Source organism: Trichechus manatus, unplaced genomic scaffold (assembly GCF_000243295.1).
Source record: "Trichechus manatus latirostris isolate Lorelei unplaced genomic scaffold, TriManLat1.0 scaffold00036, whole genome shotgun sequence".
NCBI lineage: Eukaryota > Metazoa > Chordata > Mammalia > Sirenia > Trichechidae > Trichechus > Trichechus manatus.
This window is the reverse complement of record NW_004443972.1, coordinates 8693666-8712695: the sequence shown is the minus strand read 5'-3', so window position 1 is coordinate 8712695 and position 19030 is coordinate 8693666.

Below are 19030 nucleotides of genomic sequence, written 5' to 3'. Positions count from 1 at the left end.
TGAACTTTCCCTTCCATTTCCTGTTTTAAGCAAACTCAGTTTAAACCTATACTTCTCCCAAGTGATGATTGTTTACCCTTGCAAAGCCCTCCTATCATCAGTCCTCAAGATGGAGCAGACTATTCCTCATCCCTGCTTTCAGAACATTCTTCCTCTCTTTTCCCTACACCACTCTAACTTTGAATCTTCTGTCAGAGCTGTCACAGTCACTTCTCACTCTTCGACAATTTTAGCTCCTGCACACTGCTGTCTCCGTTTCAAAAAAACCCCGTTTTATTCTTCGTGATTCCAATGTTCATGTACATGGTCTTTTAAATTCTTAGCCACCCAGTTTCTTGAACTCCTCACTTCAGAAGATCATAATTCTTGCCCTGCCTCAGACACTCACACTCATATTCTTAGAAGCCTTGGCATTATCAATTATTGTATTCCCTTCATAGTGTTACTTTTTTGCATCTTAATTTTTCAACCTACCATCTCCTTCCCTTCCGGCTCACTCCAGTTTGTTCTTCAACACCAGTAAATGTTTAATTAGATTAAGATGTATACCTATTGATTCTAACTCCTTTTCACTGAACCTAACATCCCTCGTGTCCTTCCTTCCCTCCTTACCCATATTAAACACCAAATACTATCATTATAATGACTTAGTCACACTCCAGTATTGACTGATGCTTTAACCATCCCTCTCTTCGCAGTAGTGCCTAACAAATCCTTATAAATCTAATTCTCCACTTACTGTCTCTCTCTGGACTCATGCAATTGAACATGAGTAAAGAAAAATACACAAATGCATTCTCTTGTTGATTTTACTTTGATGACAGATAACCTCAGTGGACCCTTAGAGCTGCTCAGCAATTCTTCCTCATTGCACCAGTACTTTCTCTTTGCTTTTTTTAATTGTAAATATTTTAAGTTCACAATTCAGTGCATTAATTAAATTCACAATGTTGTACAACCATTACCACTATCTATTTGCAAAAGTTTTTCATCACGGCAAACAGAAACTCTGTACCCGTTAAGCAGTAACTCCCCATTTCTGCCTCCACCAAACCCCTGGTAACCTCTTATCCACTTTCTCTCTATTAGTTTACTTATTCTAGTATTTCATATAAATGGAATCATACAGTATTTATTCTTGTGTGTCTAGCTTATTTCATAACAATGTTTTAAAAATTGATTCATGTTGTAGCATGTATCAGAACTTCATTCCTTTTTATAGCTAAATGGTATTCCTTTATTTGTATATATAACTTTTTTTAACCATTATTCTGTTGATGGACATTTGCACTGTTTCCATCTTTTGGCTACTGTGAACAATGCTGCAATAAAAATTCATGCACAAATACCTGTCTGAGTCCGATTTCAAGACTTTTGGGTATATACCCAAAAGTATACCCAAAAGTATATACCCAATTCCGTTGCTGGGTCGTATGATAATCCTATGTTTAACTTACTGAGGAACAACCAAACTGTTTTCCACAGCAGCAAACAAGTTTACATTTCCACCAGCAATATACGAGGGTTTCAACTTCTCCACATCCTTGCCAATATTTGTCATTTTCCTGTTTGTTTTATAGTCATACTAGTGGGTGTGAGGTGGTATCTCATTGTGGTTTTGATTTGCATTTCCCTATTAACTAATGGGAGTCCCTGGGTAGTACAAATAGTTAATAGGATTGGCTGCTAAACAAAAGGTTGGAGGCTCAAGTCCAACAGAGTTGCCTCTGAAGAAAGGCGGCGCCTACTTCCGTGGAGCTCTCTTCTTCTCTTTCTACCCTCAGGCCCTGGATAATCTCACGTAGTGTCATGTTTTACAAGCTATTTTTAAACTTACAGATTTCAAAGTTATGTTTCCATTCTGTATCATTCCTTAAACTCCAGACTGTACGTGCAAATGCTTATGCAATATCCTTCCTTGGATGGCTAGTAGGAATTTTAAACTAAACATGTGCAAAAATCAAATTTATGACCTTTTCACCCACTATAATCTTGCTCCTTCTACCATCATCCTGGTCACTGTCAATTGTAACTTCATCTTTCTATTTAAGCAAGTCAAAAAATTTGAAGTTCTTCTTTACTTTGTTTTATGTCTCCCACTTTGCATCTAATCTATCAGTATTGCTGTTTGCTCAACTTCAAAATATATCCAGAATGTAACCTCTGTTTATCATTGCTACTACTACCCTGATGGGCCTGGGCAACCATTTTATCCAGTGTGGATTATTGCAGTAGCCTCCTTTTGTGTCTCTCTGCTTCTCCTCCTGCCCTCCTACAGATCATCATCAGTGAAGCAGCCAGAGTGATTAAAAAAAAAAAACACCTGTTGCTGTCGAGTCCATTAAGAAGTCAGATCGTGCTCCTCCTCTGATCAAATCCCTCCAATGATTTCCCATCTCAGAGATCAAGCCAATGTCTTTTTAGTGATCTAAAAGGTCCTACACGATCTGCCCATCACTACTCTGGTCCCAACTCACTCTGTTCCAGCTACCACAAGCACAGTCTCACCCTAGAATGCCCCACCCCAGGTATCTAAAGGCTTGCTCCTTTAGAGTCTATGACTGGCTATTTACTTGTTTATTTATTTATTATTTATTGTCTCCTTACAACCCTCACTAAAAATATAGCTTCATCATGGCAAGAATTCATGGCTCCATTCTTTGTGCTTGAGGATTAGTAGGTAGTCTGTAAAATTTTATTGACTATGTGAATAACATAGTGTATTAGGTTCCTAGTGACGTTGTAATAAATTGCCATGAACTGAACTGCTTAAAACAACAGAAATTTATTCTCTCCCAGCTCTGGAGACTAGAAGCCCAAAATCAAGGTGTTGGCGGGGCCATGCTCCCTCCAAAGACTCTAGGTAAGAATAGTTCCTTGACTCTTGTAGCTCCTGGTGATTGCCAGCAATCCTTGGCATTCTCTGGCTTGAAGAAGCATGACTTCAATCTCTGCCTCAGACATCACATAGTGTTCTCCCTCTGTGTCTCTTTCTGTTTCTCTTCTCCCCTTTTTCCAAGAACATCAGTCATATTGGATTAAGGGCCTATGAGTCAGAATCGACTCGACAGCAACAGGTTTGGTTTTTTGGTTTGTACTCCAGTATGACCTCAACTTAACTAATTACATCTGCAACAACTCTATTTCCAAATAAGGTCACATTCTGAAGTTCGGCGAAAGATATGAATTTTGGGGGGACCTATTCAAGCCAGTACACATATTGTCATTGTTGTTGTTAGGTGCTGTCGAGTCAGTTCTGACTCATTGTGACCCTATGTACAACAGAATGAAACACTGCCCGGTCCTGCGCCATCCTCACAATCATTGTTATGCTTGAGCCCATTGTTGCAGCCACTGTGTCAATCCATCTTGTTGAGGGTCTTCCTCTTTTTCACTGACGCTCTACTTTAGCAAGCATGATGTCCTTCTCCAGGGACTGATACCTCCTGATAACATGCCCAAAGTATGTGAGGTGTAGTCTGGCCATCCTTGCTTCTAAGGAGCATAATACACATATTGTGTACTCAATTATTATGGAATGGTTGAACTCATCTTGTTCTCTTGTAAGCTTCTATGCCACTTACAGTCTGTATCATGTCAGTTAGCACCTAGTTTTAAAGTTATTTTTATCGAAGCTACTATAAACTCCTCACATGTAGAGACTATATTTTATATTTCTCTTACATTCTCCATGGAGCTTTAATAAAGCTCAGTTTCTGGCAAGTGCTCACAGGATCTTGTATGTTGATCAAAATCTACATTGATAACATGGATTTAAAAGCTCCAAGAAAATGTAACAAATTTACTATGATATTTATTTCCCTCTTTCCTCTGCTTTTATTTATTTTTTTTAACAAAGTCTGCTAAGAAGTAATCATATTAGAAAATGTTGAATTCTCCATTCTGCTCTGCTCTATCTTATCATCAAGAGAGGAGCTTATCAGTGATGAAATACGGAAGAAGAGTAAGGAAAGCAAAAAGAAAAGGAAAGGCAGAACAGGAAAGCCAGAATTGGAATTCCAACTGAATCCACAGAGCTTTTGGATTTACCCTAAGGTACTGCTGGTTAATTACAGATCATGTGATAGATTATGATATCTTGAGCTTCCTTCGAGTCACAATGTTCAATTCAGTTGGGATGAAGCACTGTGAACTTCAAAGAGAATTTGCGCATCATATAGATATCTTCATACATAAGATTTGGGCATTTTAGAAATTCAGCAATTTAGTATAGGACAAGTGATATATTACAAACTTGAATAACCAAAAATAATGTTGTAACAGAATCAGGTAAAAAGGATCCTGAGAGTTTATTTTCTAGAAAAGGAAACTTCACCTCTTTTGTAGCCATTTCAGGAGCCCAAGTGGAACAGTGGTTAAAGTGCTCAGCTGCTAACCAAAAAGTGGGTGGTTCGAATCCACCAGCCACTCTCAGGGAGAAAAATGTGGCAGTCAGCTGCGAGTCAGAATCGACTTGACAGCAGTGGGTTTGGAGTAGGGTTTTTTTTTGCGGGGGTGGGGGGTATTTATTTATTTATTTATTTTAAGGAGTAACTACAAAGGAGTTATTTCTTATAAACATGAAAATATCAGCTCAGTAAATGAAGATGTTTACATTATTACTGAAATTTAGAAACTTTATAGACTTTTGCTCTTCATCACTGAGAACAAACAGGAAAATCTATATACTTTAACAGTTAGGACATTGTTCTCAGAAGGAAAATGTGACCAGCTGGAAATAAAGGCTGTGAATCCTGTGCACGCAAATGAGCTTGAGCCACCCCGCTCTGCAGACCTCAGAGAAACATGTGCAAGACATTAAAATCCATAAGGCTCTTGGTAACCTAAGGGGACATGACCACTTAGTGCTGAAGCCTAGCAAAGCAAGAGAACTAATTTTGGACACACGATGGAGTTTAAACCACTCTGTATAAATCTCAGATTTAGAGCATAAAAGAATACTTGAAACAGGCAATCTTAGAAAACATGTTAAATTATGGCTTCTCCTTGTCCCCCTCCTCATCCTGCTCCCAGCTAATATGGTTTCATTTGCTTCGCTTTTAAGAACAAACAGGTGATACAGCATGAACCGCCATTAGGAATGCCAGAATCCATTCCTAGTACATGAAACTGTGCTCCCTAGCTTACAGCACATGGTAGATGCATTTAAAAACTGTTTTTAAATTAATTACTATGACTTTACTCTATTGTTAGCTGCCACTGAGTTGGTCCCAGCCTCATGGTGATCCCATGTACAACAGAACGAAAAGTTGTCTGATCTCACGCCATTCCCATGATCAGTTGCAGAGGATTGGACCATTGTGATCCATAAGATTTTCACTGACTAATTTTCAGAAGTAGATCACCAGGACTTTCTTTCTAGTCCATCTTAGTCTGGAAGCTCCACTGAAACCTGTTCATCATCATAGCAACATGTAAACCTCCACTGACAGACGGGTGGTGTCTGTACGTGAGGTGCATTGGCCAGAAGTTGAACCAAGTCTCTAGCATGGAACCTGAGAATACTCCCACTGAACTACCACTGCTTCTGTTAAGTCTTCATTGTTGGAGTAGGGTGTTGTTGTCATTTCATGAGTTAACCCACCTCCATCCATAAAAGTTACATTACATCTAACCCAGTAGTTCATCACTGTAATTTACATCATCTTCTTGACAGAGATACAAAACACCTCTTGACAGGAACATTTTACTTAAAGACACATATTCATTCACCTTTTCACTTTCTGTTCTCCAGGTTAACTGATATCAGCAGCTTTGTCTTTCCTTCACAGAATCTGCTTTCCTACTGTAATAATTTCTGTTGTTGTTGCTGTTGTTAGTTGCTGTCCAGTCGATTCCAACTCATGGCGACCCCATGTATGTCAGAGTAGAACTGCTCCATAGACTTTTCAAGGCTGCAACTTTTTGGAAGCAGACTGCCAGGCCTTGTTAGGCAACTCTGGAGGTTCGAACCTCCAACCATTTGGCTAGTCGTCGAGTGCTTAACCGTTTGCACCATCCGGGGTCTCTCTAAAAATTTCTGCTAAGTTCCCCTATTTTTTCTTCAATAAATTCCTAGAAATTTAGAAGCAAATAACGGGATACATTACTTCAGAGGGCTTAAATGGTGCACAATATTGTGAGAGGCAGTAATAGCCCTGACCTAGGGAATAGAAAGCCATGCTTCTAGTACTATTTTAATTTTTGATGAGTTGCCTTAAGCAAAGCACTTCCCAATCTGAGCCTTAATTTCTTCAATTTAAAACACGCACACGTGCACAAAACACAGAAATATCCCATTTTATCTAACAGGGCCTTTGATTGGGGTTGGAGAGTGTTTCATGAAATATAAAGCATTTTATAACTACACGTTGTTATATTAACTGCTATCCATAGTCAAGAATGGTAAAAGAAATTCTGTCCATTAAAGAAAAGCTACAAGAGGTTTCATAGATTCTAATATCAACTGAGAATACCACATCTCTGTTTTTAAAAGAGTTGAAAACTATTACATAAAAGATGACTCTTTGAACCTATTTACTGAGACATATTTAATTTTTTAAGGTGCATATTGCGCTGTTCATGTCTTCATTACAGACGGTAATAGGGAGCAGAGGGGAATAAAAAAAAAAAAAACCTAGGTAACTACTTGTCTTGGCTTAAACTCTTTTCCCATTCAAAATGTGACTGCATTTTGAATGTGTGGAATTAAACATAAATGGGTATGTATTCAGCAGGGTGCAGGGGGAATTAGACAGAAAAAAATCTTCTTACATAATGGGTGTTTTGTGCCTGATTTCCTTCCCAGCATGCTAAAAATGTAATCACCAAAAGTGATATTGAAATGCAAGGTATTTGGAATTCCTTTCTACAGAGTTCTCCCATTAAACATCAACACACACACGTCATGTTTACATATTTAGTTTCCATTTAATATGTTATCCAAAAGAAACATACTCTCTTACGTGGTTTCCCTCCCCCTTGTCTCTAGACATCTGAAATATAAAAAGTCATTTCCTAAAACATGTACAGAAACATGATACCAGAAACAAATTAAAGCCCCAAACTAATCTGCAAAATCTTTGAAGTTTATGGACTTAAGCTCTGTGGAAGCAGAGTGTTCACAGATCTCTAGTCAGTAGAAAAACATTAGTAGAGTCTTGGACAGAGCAGGGATGGACACGGAACCACCTGACCTTTCCATAGTGAATGCACGGACGACTGCTAAGAGTGTGGGAGGTGCCTCTTCAGTTCAGTAAACTCCATCCTTAGGCTAACCGCCCTAGAATAAACTTTTAAATATCTGCATTTCCCACATCTTACCCTTGCTACTATTAGTGTCATGAAATTTCTTACAGTCTTCCAAATCACATTTTCCTTAAATCTCGAACACTGAAAAGATAAACTGAAAACAAATATTTTTTTCTACCATGTTGTGGGTAGGAAGTTATAAAAAATGTTGCTCTGCTTAAGGTTCTTTGATTGCAAATACCAGGAACCCACTTCAAATGATCTGAAGCAAAAGGGAGTGTACTGTGAACAGATACTATGCTGTCTCTTAGGCCCATCATTTGCGGTGGATGGTGCAAAATTTCTCAGAAAAAAAAAATGTTTTGGCTGAGCCGACACCCCAAACTCAGTCTATTAAAAAGACCAGGCAAAGGAAAATAATGAAGTACAAGTTTTATTTCAAGACTGTCACCTCTTGAAATGGCGGGGGCGGGGAACAATTTAGAGATTGCCCCTGGGCGCTCGTTACCCTGGCTATGCCCCTGTAATAACCTTTCTTGCAAGGTCTTTTTGTCCTCTTTCAAGATCCACTTTTCTCCAAAGTAGTTGTCAGCCTCATGCTTCCTAGGAAATTTGCTGTTAAAATACCTCCACTTCAGCACCTAATATCTCTCAACTTCAATTTCTACATTCCTAAATTGGAGATAAAGATGTCTGCTTCCCAAGGGTAAGCTAGAAAATCAAGATGAGATAATGCATAAGGAAAATCTATCACAATGCTCAATGTGTGATTTATGAGTTAGTGGCATAATGACACTTCTCCAAAGGATTTATGAATGAAGAAGAGAGCCTCTAGGCAGGGATATTTCATTTACTTACCTCTTGGAGTAGATATAATAAAGTACAATTATAAAATGTCTCAAGTATGTTAGCAGAGAGCAGAATGAATTGAATGGTCAGTTACTACATTCTACTATTAACATTCATACTAATCTCAACAAAAATCCTCTTCCAGACATATAATTGTAGGTACCATACACACTGCTGTCAATTCCAACTCATAGTGACCCTATAGGACAGAACAGAACTATCCCATGGGGTTTCCAAAGCTGTAAATCTTTATGGAAGCAGATTGCTGCACCTTTTTCCCACTGAGCAGCTGGTGGGTTCAAACCACCAGCCTTTTGGTAACCAGCCGAATGCTTAAACACTTGTGCCACCAGGGCTCCTTGAAGGTTACATGTTGTTGTTGTTGTTAGGTGGTGTCCAAGTCTACGTACAACAGAACAAACACTGCTTCAGCCTGCGTCATCCTCACAGTTGTTGCTATGTTTGCGTGCATTGTTGCAGCCACTGTGTCAAGGTAACATACAAGGCAACAATTCTAGTTTGGTTAATTATTTGTGCTTATTTACCAGTTTATGTACAATATATATTCCTCCTAGGTAAAATCATAAAACTCAAATATATTTATGACTTTTGTTGAAGAACTTTCTCAGTGTTTCTGGACCTCTCAGTTCCTCTGGACCTCTCAGTCCCTGTATAGCATCTGTTTATTTTCCTGACAATTTGTCAATACATCACACAAAGTTATGAAAATTCTTCTACATTGCATCTGACATCTATCGGTGAGATGATGGAAAATCATGATCTTTAATTCAACAGCACTCAAAAGGTAGCTAATTAGATTTTTGAATCTTTAGGGTCTGTAGGATTTACAAGTCAGACATCGGGAATTATTAAAAGAAAGGAGATTGACAGTTCTATCCACAGACTTTATTGATTACAATAAGATATTTATAAAACCACAACACTAGAGAAAAAAAAGTATTTTATTAATATCTTGCTATGAAAAATTCAGAGATTTTTCTATAGAATGCCAAAGAAATATCAAAGGCTTTCATAGATCCAGCACTAGAATTCCAAAGATAAGAGTATTCTGAAAATAATCTATGAACTCGTAGTTACAAATAGATTACTCACTGGACCCATTAGTTAGCCATTCCCTAAAAACATGACAAGGAAGACCAGCTCCTTAAGAAATCACAGCCAGTAATTCACCCCAAGGGATGATGAATGTGTCCTAGCAGGAAAACATGGTGGCAAACAAAGAGAGGGCATTTATTGAAAAAGATTCTGGTTTTAGGGTGCCTAAAAATAACAGAAAGTGTCCAAGTATATTTCTAGTCTCTCTATATGGCATACTCTTAAAACTCTTGAAAGGAAAAAAAGACTAATATTTACCCAAGTTTATTATTATCTATCCTCTAGGGTTGATGATAATAATGATGGAAGGAAGCAATTGAATGGAGGTGGAGGGGATACTTATTGAGACAAAGTTTCTATCTCCTCTGGCTTAAGCACATTTATTTCTCCCAAGAGGAAAATTTTATACTCTCGGCTAAGCAATTTACGAATATGAATTGAACCGCACACAAACTCAAATTTCTGGGGGAGATACAGCTTATACTTCTTATTTTATATATATTAGAAATTAAAAATACATTTAGCAATTTCCTTGAAATTCACTTGGATGGCTTGATGAAAAGCAAAAGGCATGACCACTCTCAAATCTATGCAGCTATTCTATATCCTGCTGATTTTCTTACAATTCTCTAATAGGAAGATTTGGAGAGCGCTATTAATGACAGAAATCAAAGGACTTGTTAAAGGTTTCATTAATCAAGAAACTAATACCTGGGAAAAACTTGAGTTAGACCATCTCCTATCCCCATTAGAAATATGACAATAATGAAGATGGAATATTTTTAGATTTATTACCGTGATGATTTAATAGCGGAAAATATCCTTTCCTCCTTCACTACCAATTCTAATGTTGATGTTGTTAGTTGCTATTGAGTCAATTCCGACTCATGGAAACCCCATGTGTGCAGAGTAGAACTGCTCCATAGGGTTTTCAAGGCAGTGATCTTTTGGCAACAGATCACCAGCCCTGTCTTCCAAGGTGCCTCGCAGTAGGTTCAAATTGCCAACTCTTCTGTAGTAGTTGAGCTCATTAACTGTTGGCACCACCCAAGGACTCCTACCAATTCTAACGCTCTTTCATAATTTCTCAGTTTTGGTTGTATCTGAGGCATCTCTCTTGTTCAGATAGTAAGTCTCCTCTGTGTTGTTAAAGCCTGACCAGAAAAAAAAAGATCACCAGAAAAATACCTGTAGTAAAAAATGTTAAGTTTGTTTAGCTTTTTAGAGCGGGAAAAACGTAACCCAGTGGAAGCATCTCGTACTAGGAAGCATCTCCATAAAATGAAATCCTTGACAACATCAATATTTTCTCCATTCATCATGATGTTGCTTATTGGTCCAGTTGTGAGATTTTTTTTGGAGAATTTTATCATTTTATTATAGTTTTATATCCTGCTTTTTTTCCTCTTAATTATTATTATTATTTTTTATTGTACTTCAGGTGAAGTCTTACAGAACAAATAGTTTCGCATGAAACAGTAGTACACATATTGTTTTATGACATTGGTTAACAACCCCACACCATGTCAACCCTCTCCCTTCTTGATCTATTTTTTTTTTTTTGGTGAAAGTATACATAGCCAAAGATACACCATTTCAAAATTTCTACATGCACAGTTCAGTGACATCTACTACGCTCTTCCAATGGTGCTGCTATTCTCACTTTAGATGAAGGCTTACAGAACAAAATAGTTTCTCATTTAACAGTTAGTACACATGTTGCCCTATGACAATGGTTAACAACCTCACAACACATCAACACTATCCTTACTCAACCTTGGGTTCCCTATCACCAGCTTTCCTGTCCCCTTCTGCCTTCTGGCCCTTGTCCCTGGACTGCTGTGCCTCATTAGTCCCATTTGGTTTTATGGGGCTGTCTACTCCCTGGCTGAACGGTGAACCTCGGAAATGACTTCACCACTGAGCTAAAAGGGTGTCTGGGGGCCATACTCTCAGGGTTTCTCCAGTCTCCTTTAGGCCAGTAAATCTGGTCTTTTTTTTGGGAGTTAGAGTTTTGTTCTACATCCTTCTCCAGCTCTGTCCAGAACCCTCTGTTGTGATCCTGGTCAGAGCAGTCAGTGGTGGAAGCTGGGCACCATCTAGCTGTACTGGCCTCAGTCTGGTGGAGGCTTTGGTGGCTGTGGTCCATTAGTCCTTCGGACTAATCTTTTCCTTGTATCCTGTTCAAGTTGTGAGAATTTTTGTTTTCTTTATGTTGCAGTGTAATCCATGCTGAAGGCTGTAGTCTTTGATCTTCATCAGTAAGTACTTCAAGTCCTCTTCTCTTTCAGTAAGCAAGGTTGTGTCATCTGCATATTGCAGGTTATTAATGAGTCCAATTGTGATGCTGTGTTCTTCATATAGTCTGGCTTCTTGAATTATTTGCTCAGCATACAGTTTGAATAAGTATGGTGAAAGGATACAACCCTGACGCACACCTTTCCTGAATTTAAACCATGCAGTATCCCCTTGCTATGTTTAGTCTATATACAGGTTGCTCGTAAGCACAATTAAGTGTTCTGGAATTCCCATTCTTTGCAATGTTATCCATAATTTGTTGTGATCCATACAGTTGAATGGCTTTGCAAAATCAATAAAACACAGGTAAACATCTTTCTGGTATTCTCTGCTTTCACCCAAGGTGCATCTGACATCATCAATGATATCCCTCGTTCCATGTCCTTTTCTGAATCCAGCTTGAATTTCTGGCAGCTCCCTGTCGATGTACTGCTGCAACTGCTTTTGAATGATCTTCAGCAAAATCTTACTTGTGTGTGATATTAATGATATTGTTCAATAATTTCTGCATTCTGTTGGATCACCTTTCCTTGGAATGGGTACAAATATGGATCTCTTCCAGTTGGTCAGCCAGGTAGCTTCCAAACGTCTTGGCATGGGTGAGTGAGCACTTCAGTGCTGCATCCATTTGTTGAATCATCTCAACTGGCATTCCGTTAATTCCTGTAGTCTTGTTTTTCACCAATGCTTGACCCTATGCTATCTCCTGAAATGGCTGAACATCAACCAATTCTTTTTGGTACGGTGACCTTGTGTATTCCCTCCATCTTCTTTTGATGCTTCCCGCGTTCTTCAATAATCTGCCTGTAAACCCATAACCCATTACTGTAGAGTCGATTCCAACTTACAGCAACCCTATAGGGTTTGGTTAATTCTGAGGTTCAATCACATCATTAAGAACCCACCTTTTTCTTTCTTTTCTTCAATCCTTGTGTGTTGGCTTCTATCCTCAGGCTGTTTCCCTCATGGTCACAAAATGGCTGCAGGTACGCTCAGGCATTGTATTCCCACACAACATGCATGAAGACTGTAAGGGAGGAAAAGACTGCACTTCATCCTTGTCCCTTTTTAAGACTGAGAATAACTTTCCCAGAAGCTCCTAGAAAAATTCCTCTTTCCATGTGCAACTTCCTCTATTTGCAATGTGTGTTCCTTAATCTGAAATATTATTACATATGTTATTGCAGAAGTTCCTCATGTCTAGCACTAAGTGCAGGAAATATTCTTTGAATTTTTTTCATACATTTAGATTAGGCATCAGCAAATACTTTCTGTAAAGGGCTGTGTAGTAAACATTTTAGGCTTTGTTGGCCACATAGGATCTGTCATGGATTGAACTGTGTCCCCCAAAAATATCTGTCAACTTGGCTAGGTCATGATTCACAGTATTGTATAATTGTCTACCTTTTGTCACCTGATGTGATTTCCCTATGTGTTGTATATTTTATCACCATGATGTAATAAGATGGATTAGTGGCAGTTATACTGATGAGGTCTACAAGATTAGACAGTGTCTTAAGCCAATCTCTTTTGAGATGTAAAAGAGAGAACAAGCAGAGAGACAAGGGGACCTCATACCACCAAGAAAGCAGCATTGGGAGCAGAGCGCGTCCTTTGGACCCGAGGTTCCTGGGCAGACAAGCTCCTTGACCAGGGGAAGACTGATGGACCTTCCTCCAGAGCTGACAGAGAAAGCCTTACCCTGGAGCTGATGCCCTGAATTTGGACTTGTAGCCGACTAGACTGTGAGAGAATAAATTACTCTTTGTTAAAGCCATCCACTTGTGGTATTTCTATTATAGCAGCACTAGATGACTAAGACAGAGTCTCTATGGCATTTTTTTTACAACCCTTTAAAATGTAAAAACCATTCTTAGCCTGAGGGCTATATGAAAACTCCTTGCAGGTGAGAACTGGATTGCAAGCAGTAGTTAACAATCTCTGATTTAGACAATTGCTTTATGGTAACGATGATGATGATGAACTATACACTATTTCAAGTTTTTATCACAAGTCTTATTCAATTCAAGAAATATTTTTTGAGCAGTTTTTATGTACCAGGCATGGAGAATACTACCATGAATAAATGAAGCACATTTCTATTTGAACAAGAAGTGTTGAACTGGGATAAATTACATAATTAGAGGAAGTCACCAAATATAGTGAATTCTTACATTCCTGAAGCTCCTTGAAGTTCTTATAAAATATAGTATCTTGAAATCTTTCTCCTTTAAAAGCCCATACTCGGAAGAATATAGTTTTTATTTATCTCTTCTTCAGGACTTCTATGTGTTCTTTGCTTATCTTTTTGTACAAAATTGTGTGAAGAATTTTGTGCTCCCATTAAAACAACGTTTGTCTTTACTCTTGGTTTCTTCCTGTTTCTACCTTTCACCTTTCTATTTAACTTATGAGTAAGTTATATTTCTTCATTGAGTGAGTTGGAACAACTTCTATATCTTCAGCTAGAAACCAGTGTGTGTGTGTGGGAATTAGGAAATCAGTGATTACACTGAAGCAGTTTGGATAGCATCTCATGGTATGGAGCACACATCCTACACCCTTGAAGGAACCAAGACTGTGTACTCACTTTAGAACAAGTTTCCCAGATTTCAAAATGGAAGGGCTAAGTATAAACCAGTAACAAATTTGTGCATAAAAAGAAAAGATTAATAATGCCTTAATCAGTTTGGACAGCAAACAACACCACAATATCAGTGGGTGATAAATAATCATTTAAAATTTCTCACTCATGTTACGTGTGGGTTGCTGGTCAGCTATGAATGCTGTGGATCTGATCTTTCTACTTTCTAATACCTTCCATTCTGGAATACATACTGAAGCATAAGCACCTATCTGGCACATTTTGTTCTCATGGTAGAGGACAGAAGAAAAGACCAAGATAGATCAAGTAATCATATTTAAAGATTCTACATTGCTGAGCTTGAAGACATTATGCTGAGTAAAATAAGTCAATCACAAAAGGACAAATACTGTATGACCTCACTTATATAAATGGACATGAAATAGCAAATATATAGAGACCAAAGTTTATTAGTGGCTACTGGGGGCAGGAGGGAGGGGAAAAGGGAGGTGGTTATTGCTTATGGAGAACGGAGTTTCTGTTTATGGTGATGGAAATTTGCATTGATTAAGGGTAATGGTTGCATAGCCAATTGGTGTAGTTGATGTTAATAAATTGTACACCTGTCAAATGTTGACTTGGCAAATGTTATGTGTTAAATATTTTTACAACAAACGAAAAAGAAGAAGAAGAAGAACAGCTACTGAGGCTGCTTATGTACCACCAAACATCTCATAGGATTTGGTTTATTGGTTTGGATGTTTAGGGTTATGGTTTCATGAAACATCGCAGTTAATTGGCTTAATACTGTGTTTATTGCTTCTGTTCTACTTCCTAGTTCATTGCGTGGTGCCTGGGGTCTTAAAAACTTGCAAGTTGCCATCCAAGGTATAAAAATTGGTCTCTAAAAAGCAAAGATATCACTTTGAGGAGTAAGATGCACCTGACCCAAGCTGTAGTTCTTTCAATTGCCTCATATGCATGCAAAAGCTGGACAATGAATAAGGAAGACCAAAGAAGAATTGATGCCTTTGAATTATGGTGTTGGCAAAGAATATCGAATATACCATGGAATTCCAAGAGAACCAACAAATCTGTCTTGGAAGAAGTACAGCCAGAATGTTCGTTAGAAGTGAGGATGGCAAGACTTCGTCTAATGCACTTTGGACATGTTATCAGGAGGGACTAGTCCCTGGAAAAGGACATTATGCTTGGTAAAGTAGAGGGTCAGCAAAAAAGAGGAAGATCCTCGATGAGATGGATTGACACAGTGGCTGCAACAATGGGCTCAAACACAGCAATGATTCTGAGGATGGTGCAGGGCTGGGCAGTGTTTTCGTTCTGTTGTACATAGGGCCAACTTAACCACACCTAACAACAACAACTATTGTCCTGAAGAGGATGAAGGCGAGTCAGGAACAGGAGGAGGAAATGGAATGTGTGGCTAAATGTCTCCATGAATAACTACTTCCTTTGCAATGAAACCAGAAGAACTGCATGGTGCCTGACTACAATTACTGAACATTTTGATCAAAGATTGTATATTAGAATCCTTATCAAAAGGGGGAAAATACATAACAGAATTTCATATTTTAATTCAAATGCAGACTTTCTGTGGCGACTGAAGCTGGACAAACCCCTGAAACTATCATCCTGAGATAATCTTTAAACCTTAAACCAAAAATATCCCCTGAAGTCTTCTTTAAACCAAACAATAGGTTAGCTTAACTAGTAAAAAATATTTGTTGTGAGCATTGTGCTTTTTTCAACAACAATTAAAAAAAAAAGATTTTCCATTTCTCTCTTCAGATTTAGGCAAGGAGGATAGCAGAAAAGGAAGAATTTCCCAGAACATGAAGCCAAAAGCCATAGAGAACAGTGGACAGCGGAGCAGAACACACCTAACAACTCCTACCCCAAGGTAAGGAGTTCTCACAATGTTTTCCCAGGATTTCAGAATTGCTATGGCTGACACTCTCAGCTTCATATTTTTTCTGAGGACTGAGACACTTTCTCAGTCTGCTTCTATCAACAAAAATTGGGAGTCCAAGAGTTTATTGATGTCTTGCACAGTCACAATTTCTTTGTTCCTTGCCCTTGTTACTTTTGCTAATGCAAGTTTCTCAAAAACTTGGAGTTTTTTTTAAAGTTATTTATTACAGTATGCATACAAATATGCAATCACCACCTCCATAATTCCTTTTGACCATTGCTCTTTCTTGTGACTTAATTTCAGATACTTTGAGCCCATCAGGTTTTTGTGAGTTTATGCCCTTCTCTTTTCCCTGAACTACTTGTCCAACTGCAAGGTCACCCTAATCTATTCAGAAATCTAAATATGGGACATGACTTTTATGATTTATCGATTAGAATTGATAAACAGTTCCATTTTCCAATTCTGCAAGTTCCAGAATTGCTGGATTTCTATTTTCCTTTCATTATTACTTTCAAACATGCCAATTCTTTTCTGATCTCAGCTTCCTTCTAGTGCTTTCTCAAATGCAGCAAATAACAACCAACTCATGCTAGTAATGTACTGTATTGAAACCTTTTTGCCCAAAGCCACAGTCCATTACAGTACAATAACTGCCTTTCAAACTAGCTCAAGAAAAAAATGTCACCAAATATTTTGCCTCATATAACACTTTTCCAGGCTCCAATAATGAGCTCCTAGTGCCCTGTAAAATCTTTGTCACATATATTAGGCATCTCTTTACCATAGCCCACAAGCTTTAGCAACTATTTTTTAAATTGGACATTTTTGTTGCTGTAACAAATAACCCCATAGCTCAGTGGATTACCTCAGAAAGCATTTCTTTCTTTCACATTCTATGTAAACTGTAGTTTGGCTATGGCTGCTGTGACACTGCTTAACTCTGTTTGGCTCAGCTGTGTGGCTTCTCATTCCTGGGCTCAGTCTGAAGGTGCAGCCCCTTTCTGAGACATGCTGTTTCACGGCAGAGGGCAGAATTAGGAGCTGAGATGAACCACACCATGCCATTCAAAGCTTCTGCTTGGATATGGTATTTGTCACATTTGCTCACATTCCATAGACTAAAGTAAGTATCCTCCACCACAGGGAGGCACCACAAGCAATCTGTGTGGAAGTAAAATCATGTTTCAAGGGAGGGAGTGACTGTGAAGAGTAATACAATTTAAGACAAATACAGAGCAGCAAAAGCCTGCTTTCTGAAGTTGCATTTCAAATGAATTCCTCCTTAGATCATAATAAAACCTACAAATAGAGTATAAGGAATCATAATAAACCCTTCCATTTTGCATTTAACTTTGGAATCTTTTGGGATAATATGTTCAAATAATCAACACAGAGTCAGGAATGAGTTAAATAGCTCATTTTCTTCTTTCAATCTCCTAACCAATTTCCCCACCCAGCCTCTCTATACCATCTTGATTAAGGAAGATGTAAGCATCTTCATCATTAGAACAGAAAGTTTAGGACATGTAACAGGAAAGGGCTTTTCTAAATGACTTCTGCATAAGATTGGCAGAAAATTTTCTATTTAAATCAATCTGTTTATTGGCTGCATGGAATGTATCATCCCTAAAGCACTTTCTTTCTCACTTGTAAAACAAATTCTCTTGCTTACTGCATCCTTACATAAGAAAATTGATATATAATACAGTCATGCACCACATAACATCTGTTCAGGCAGTATCCAACTGCATGTACATCCTCGGTCCCATGAATTCAGAAATCCCAATCGGAGAATGGGATGTAGCGGAGTTAGGGAAAGCACCAGCTTTCCATGTGCAACACGAGTATCTCATGTCTCTTGTATACAAAGCTATTGCGCTGCCAGGCACCTATTTGTTATTATGAACCATTGTATGTACCTCAAATTTTTAATATAATAGGCTTTACGGGGGTTTGTTCATAACTACCAGTTGTACGTATGTCAGACATTCATAACCCAGGGACTGCCTGTATATAATATGATGTTTGCACAACATCCAAATCACATAACATCCTATTTCACAGAACATATTGTGGACATTAAGTGATGCATGACTGTATATACAAATATGTAATTACACAATAAATATATACAGAATTAATATAATTATAGTTATATGGTAATATAATATGTAATCTATTGGCTAAGGTATAAAAATTAAGTCTTTCGATATTTTAATGATGTAATGTATAAAACTGTATCTCAGTTCTTTAAATCGTCCCTTATATATACCTCGCCTTATAAATTCAGATGTTGCTAACTTATAAGAATTCTCCAAGCCAAGCAACATTTTAAATAAACTGAAATACAAGGTTATTTATCATATTGGTTATATAGTTCCAAAATATTTCCATAATAATTATGTTGTATTTAGCCCCATTCTCTATGTATAAGTGTGCCATTTTTATTTCATTTTAAATGCCCAAAAGCATATTTTTCGTCATTTGGAAGGAACCTGCTTAGGTTCAGTTGATATTGGAATCAAGACTTTTTTTTTCTTTTGAGGCAGAGTGAACTACTTTTCATTTGTCCTTGCAAAGCACATTTATAGAGAATGGCATTTATAAAGATTTCAAAAGAGTTGATGCCAAGTGCCATAGTTAAGTCAATGCCACCAAAACTACAATTTTATACTTCAAGAAGCTAGTAGGCCTTTTAGTAAAACACACTGCCTGTTGAGATAAGTAAAGCAAGTATTCTCATTGTACAGATGAAGGAAAGCAAGGTTGAGGAAGAGTTTAAAATAATTTGCCCAATGTCAAAGAAGTCAGAAGTAGATCTTGGAATAGGGCCCTAATAGGTTACAGTGAAAAAGGGAATTATAGAAATTACCAACCACTCATTCATAGTGCAGCGTTTCTAATGCAGGAATAAATAGCCTCTGTCATGGGAGCCTGTTTCAACAGGGAACACAAATTTAAACAGCCAAGCATCAGCATTAATAAAGAATAATCAC